We start from the raw sequence: 6620 nt of genomic DNA on the forward strand, positions 1-6620 counted from the left end.
TGTATACACACATATGTAAGTATATACATTATGCATATAAAATATAATATGTATGATATGTAAAAATAATATTTGGTGATATTATAAAATGATAAAATTATGTTTTTTCTACCTATAAAACCTACCTAAGCTGATTTTTTTTTCTTTTGTTCTTTGCTTTCTTTCGAAACCAATCTTCTCCCTACAGAGTCAGAATAGCTGTGCTTGCTTCCTCTCAGTTCAGTGGGTCATTAGCCTAGGGTCTGCCCTGGCATTTCCTCAATTATAATTGGGAAAACCTCTCTTTTTTTTTTTTTTCCAATTAACATCCATTGTGGGAAATTTGTCATGTTAATGTCAGTTTTGTTTGTGCTACCCCACCTGTGCTGACTCACTGATGCCTCAGGAACTCCATGAAATTATCCTGGAGGCAGCAGCTCATGAAGTCTTCCTTAAAACACGAGTCAAAGGGTTGTACAGACAACATCCACTGCTCTGCAAGGTGCCATAGAGCAGCAGTGACTGTGTGTGATCTGTCACCCTGCTAGGCTCTTCTTCAATTCATCTGAAAGTGATATTTTAAAGGACAGTGGGTACAGCAGAAATTCCTCCTTAGCTTGTTTGTGGTAGTTTTGAGGATTAGTATGTCATGCACTGCAGGAACTCAAGAATTTCTTACACTCTTGACATGAGCATGAGCAATCAGGAAATAGCAATATGAAGTTTATTCCAAATATGCTCATTTTTCATGTGTGCATTGTGTGTTACTGAATGCAGAGTTGTTTGACATTGCCAGAAATGTCAAAGAGACAATTTCTTTCCTCATAGAGAATCAAATGCAAGCAAAAGCTCTTTTGTTGGTTACAGTAGTCAGATTAGCTCAGAGAACAGATATCTGTCAGGTTGTTTTAACATCTGCTTTGCTCATAACTTGAAAATTAAAGGGTGTCAAGCAGCTGCCTTTGATGACTCTGCATTTAACAGTGAACAGCCATGTGTTCACTGCAGAAAGGTCTTCAGCATCTGAAATAACACTTGCCCTCTTCAATGGGTGAATAATAATAATAATGCCTATTATTATTATTATTATTATTATTTATTATCTTTACTTCCCTTGGAAATTCAAGTCCCCATGGCAGAGCCTCTGGAAGAGACACACCAGTGCTTGTCTGTGATTTCAGAGCACCCCCCAGCAAGCTGGGTCCAAGCTGCACCATCAAGCTCTGGAGAGGAAGCCTGGGCACTGCTGGGTGCAAGGTGATCCCAGTGGCTGCCAAGTGGCCTTGCCTGCTGTGGCTAACATTGCTTCTCCCCCCTCTTGTAGAAAGATCTAACGTGTAGTATATTATGGTGGTGGTTTTTTTGGTTTGTTTGTTTGTTTTTGTTTTTTGTTTTTTTTTTTTAATGCTGGAAACTCAAGTCAGAGGTATGCAGTTGGATTCTTTCTCCAAGCAGAAGTGGCAGTGACGTTGTCCACAGACAGGGATCAGGCCAAGTATCTGGGTGTTTCTGTTTCCCTCTGTTGCTGGGCATGCCACGTGGAGGCATGCTGGGGAGCAGTGCCAGCTGGGAAAGGGTATTTAACACAAAAAAAGATTTAACCATAAACATAAACAACAGCATCTTGCCTGGTGTCCACAATACACTGTGCACATGGCTACAGCTTCCTCCAACCCTGTGACCTCTACAATACATAGCTTTGTCCAACAGTGTTTAAAATAACCACCCACAGAGGATGCTTGTCTGATGTTGTTGTAGCCTGAGACCCACCAGGGTGATGAGAGACACCGGGAAAGAAAATGCAAAATGCAATCCCTTAAACATAAACTTCAGGACTGGATTAATGAGCCTTCTGCTGTCAGCGTGCTGGCCTTCTGCCTATCCTTTGGTAAGGATGAAACTAGGGACAGATATGCTGTCAAAAAAGCTTTCTGAAGGCAGGAAAAAAATCTGAACTACTAGCATTAATAATATTAGTACTACTGCCTTGTATTTTTGTTTTGGGATTTTATTACTTCACCGATGTTAAAATCAATTTGAACTTTGGATGTAACTGAGCTGGATACTTTCAAAGGGCACCTTAATGTTACCTGTAGATCAGTGAAAACTGAATTCAAATGTTTTGTTTGACATTCAACTCAATTCTCTGTATACAGGATAAATGTAAATACAAGATGATTTAACGAAGAAGTTAGAAATATTGCACATTTTATTCTGTATAGAAAGTGCTTGACGCAACACATTTTGTGCTCCTGATTTCAATGAATATCAGAGAACAATGACACCCCAGAAGAAAAGCCAGAGGACTGTGTTGTCACTGACATATTGTACAGGGGCAACAGACATGACTGAATAAAGCACATGCTTGGAGTTAACCTGTATTAGTGCTTGCATCATTTTCTACCATTAAAAGATAATGCCTGTGGGTACTCAAAACAGAAGAAGGGAGTTTATTTCAGGAACATATTTAATTTTAGCAATTTTATAATATGTAATATGTTTCTTCTTTTGATTTGGTTGCCATTTGTCTTTGGGTGTATGTGAGTTTTTCCACTTGTTCATATTGGAGTAACTTCATGCCAGCCAGTACTAAATATATGATGTATCAAGTCTGCATTCCTTAGCAGAGATGATCTAACCCTTCAGAGGAAGCCATTAACTCCATATTTACTGATTTCTGTGCTTTGAGACAGGAAGATATAGATTTTTATGAATATGTTTGTTATTTAGTTAGCTCTGGATGGTTTAGTCAGATGCTGGATTTCTCTCAATTTCCCATCATGTGTTTCAGCCCCAAACAACCAACAATTCATGTAATATATAGTGTGCTGACTGTCTCCATCTCATGGGATTGTTCCCTTTCTCTGTTTGCCAAGCTGAAACTTTTCATGAAATCTTGAACAAGTCCCTGGTGGCTTGGACCATTGTGCAAGCAAATAGTAGTGTGAATGTTGCTATAGCAACTTGTGTTTGTGTATTATCCATCCATTGCAAACCTCCCCAGAGAAGCAGTAATCATTCTGGTGAATTCATTTGCACATCTCCACTCCCTGGGCCACCTTCTTGCACAAGAATTGTCATGAGCAAAGTATTTTTATTTTCAGGAATGAGGAGAGCAGAGCACATGGGTGATACTTGAGCAGATGTTGGAGAAAGGTTAGTATTTTCCTAGCTCCCTTCATTCTGCATTCTAAGCTTGAAAGAGGGAGTTTTCCATCACTCCCATCTGAAGTGAGGTTCAGACAGTGGAACCTCTATTTATGGGGAATCTTTGCACTTTGTCTTCTGTTCAGCACCTTAACTATGTGAATGTGAATGTATCAGAGCAAATAAAAATGTTTTTTTCTTCATTGTTCCTAAAGGGGACAGACATAACCAGCATTTTTAAAATTGCTTCTCTGGTGATTTGTAGAATAAGATGCTAAGATATGATTTTTAGGTAGCTGTAGTAACCAGCATAGACCTCAAACCTGGACTCTTGCAAATAGCAAATAATTACTACAGCCACTATATAACAATCAAAGAAGCTGATGGAGTAGTATCCAGTGCTTAGATCAAATCTAAAACACCTTGAGTCTTCTTCCCACATGCTGAACTCTGTCTTGCAGAGGCTGAAAGTGCTCACCTCCTCTCTTCTCCATGATCACTCAGTAACAATATTTAAAAACTAAGACATTCTCTCATGGTCTTTGGCTGTTTTTCTTGCCAAGCAGGTTTGCAGGAAAACTACTTCTAGCTTTTTGGGAAGGGAATCTGAACTACAATGAGCAATTTCTGATTGGAGCTCCCAGAGATAAGAAATGGTTCCTTCCAGCTGCAGCTTTGTGGCACAACCTGCTGGGACTGATAGGGTGGGCTTGGACATTGGGAGTCCCTTTAAAATGTTTTGTTTTGTTTTGTGGTTTTGTTTTTTTTTTTGGTACAACTCATAATTTGTTGTGTCCAACAGGGCAAAGAAATCGCTTGTATCACTTGCTGCTGGTTAAAGAAGTGAAAATGTTGCATCTTTGTGGTGCCAGAAGGCACTGCTCAGCACACCCTGCAGCCCTTCTTAAGATCCACATTTCACTGCTCGTATACTGCTTAGCCCACGCTATTCACTGATTGTGGGGCATAAGGCTAGTAGAAAAAGCTAAAACTGAAGAAAAATCTCCTTTGCCATACTTCATTTTTACTGAAGACTTTTCTTACTCTAGTGGTTTACTTCTTGGTATTTACCATAACAACCAATAAAAAATATTTTAACAGACTGTATTTAGTGTTGTAAAAAACCTTTTCATACGTGCACACAACTTGTGAGGTCTTTCTCTGATTTGGCAATGGATCTGGAAGACTACGGGTAAAGAATTAGGCACTTTGGTTGACTTCAGTGTTTTAGCAAAACCTTCCTGTAACCAGGCCCTCATGGTAACACAGATTGAACCAGTGTCAACTGCACATTCCCAGCTTCTGAAGTTAAGGATGTGACCCCTTTGCATTGGCTGCTCAGTGTTGTGGCAGGGAAACAGTTTTGGTCCCATCCAGAGTACGTTGGTGATTTTTTTTTATTTTTACAGAAATATTGAGGTTGTAATTTTCTTTCTTTTGCACCAGAAGCCAGATAGGATATACCCATTTAACCAAAATGTGTGCTCATGGCTCTGGAAGTCTGTATGACTGTAAGACAGTGAGTTAACCCTGACTAAGTTGCCTGAGTGAAAAAGTTAAAACCAGCTGGCTCAGACAGAAAAGGTGGGAAGGCTCAGATATTCTGTGGTGGAAAAGGCAGAAATTTCACTTTGATAAGAGAGAGAAAGGGAAGCTGATGCTGATGGCATGCACCCATCGTTTCCCACCATTAGTGAGCTTCCTCCTGAGAGAAGGTATGAACCCTGCTTTTGGGAATAAACAGCTAGGTAATAATTTATGGGTGCCAATCTATTACTGAAGACAGGCTATCTTTCCTAAGCTTTAAGATAAATGTTCCAGGAGAGATGCATGCTAAACATTAAGATGAATGAATGCTGTGAACACTTCAAAGTGTCCTGGAGAGCTGTGGCTAAGTGAGCAACCTTTTGTGATTTTTGTTATGCTTTTGCTGGGTGACAAACACCTTCTGTTTCATGGTTAGTAACAGAATAAGGTCTTCATCTCATTTTATATTGCAAAATTAGGACAGTGTATTGGTTTCCAAAGGTATTTATCATTATAACATGGGGGTTTTAGCACTGGATTAAGATTTTGGCTCACCAATTGAGCAGGGGGACCTAAGCTCCACATGACATTACTCTTTTCAGTGTTACTTCATCATCTTTGCTGATGATGACAGTAACTCTGCAGCATTGTGAGTGTCCCCCAGCACTTCAGTGTCCAGAGGGTAGTGAGGTATCAGTGGTGTCTCCTAAATAGCTGAAAAGAGCAGCACTTCACAGGCTTTAGTGGTTATGAGATCAGGTAACACAGCAATTTTATTTTTTTTCCAGGGCTTTACTAAATGTTTGAAATGAGAAGATGGAGCCAATGCTGTTGCCTGGAAACACCAACCTAAGGCTGCTAAACCCAGGTGTGGAACAGGAAGTTACTTGAGATACGTTCCATCTTCATATCTCCCATGTTTTTTTGGTAGCAGTCTTTATCACTCAGGTTCAAGCTTTAAATGTTTGTAGCAAATTATTATTTTATTAACTCAAAACATTCTCCATGGGGTTTATTTTTTCAGGGTGCTACTGGACAGCACAATACATCACGAAAATATTGACAGCATTGCAACCCCAGTGCTGAGGCCAAAACCCAGGGGAGGAAAATCTGTGACCCTGTGCTCACTCTGAACCCTCAGCCAAAGCACCTGGGCTGCCTGGGCTGGGTGTCAGGCCCTACATCAAGTCCACCTTCTTGAGGACTCAGCCACCATTGAGGATGGAAGCCACAAGCTGTGACCCCCAGGAGTCCCCAGCTCCTTGCCAGGCAGGTTTCCATTTGGGTTTGCCAGGGCTCTGCCAGAACTTTGTTGTAATAGCACAGTTTCAGTAAAACTGCCATTGAAATGCAAAGTCAAATGAATGGAAATTTTCCACCTATAGCACCAACCAGCCCTCTCAGTGAGTAACTGCTGACTAGCTCTGATTAATATTATGTCAGCCATTGAGAACTAGCCAAGCATGCCAGGGTTTACTGAAAACTAACACCAGAGACAGCTGCTTTGTGGCTTATCTAGGCCTGCTGCCCTTCTTTCAGATAGATGTTAACATCATCTTTGATTATTTATGGAGGAGAGAGGACTTTTCTCTCTAATGAGTGTCCCTCGTTCTGCCTTTTTTCAAATCCAAAGCCATAATATTTACTCATTGCTTCTGTTTATTTTTCTTCTTTTTTTCTTTTTTTTTCTTTTTCTCCTATATTAGCTCTGGCATTCTTTTCATGTCAATTTAGTGGCACATCTCTATTACTGCTAAAATTTCTAATATATTTTCACTGCTTTCTTTTTGGATTTGTCCTTAAGGACATAGTTCTTCCTTTTCTCTAACTGCCCTCATTCACTTGCCACTATTTTAACTGTTTAATCAAAACAACCTCCTGCCACAAGAAATGAACAGCTCAAGCACCATCAAGACAGAGCAAGGGAGATACTGGAGGGGATTAGGAACAGCTAACCAGAAGGAAAG

This window comes from Calypte anna, chromosome 1 (assembly GCF_003957555.1).
Source record: "Calypte anna isolate BGI_N300 chromosome 1, bCalAnn1_v1.p, whole genome shotgun sequence".
Lineage (NCBI taxonomy): Eukaryota > Metazoa > Chordata > Aves > Apodiformes > Trochilidae > Calypte > Calypte anna.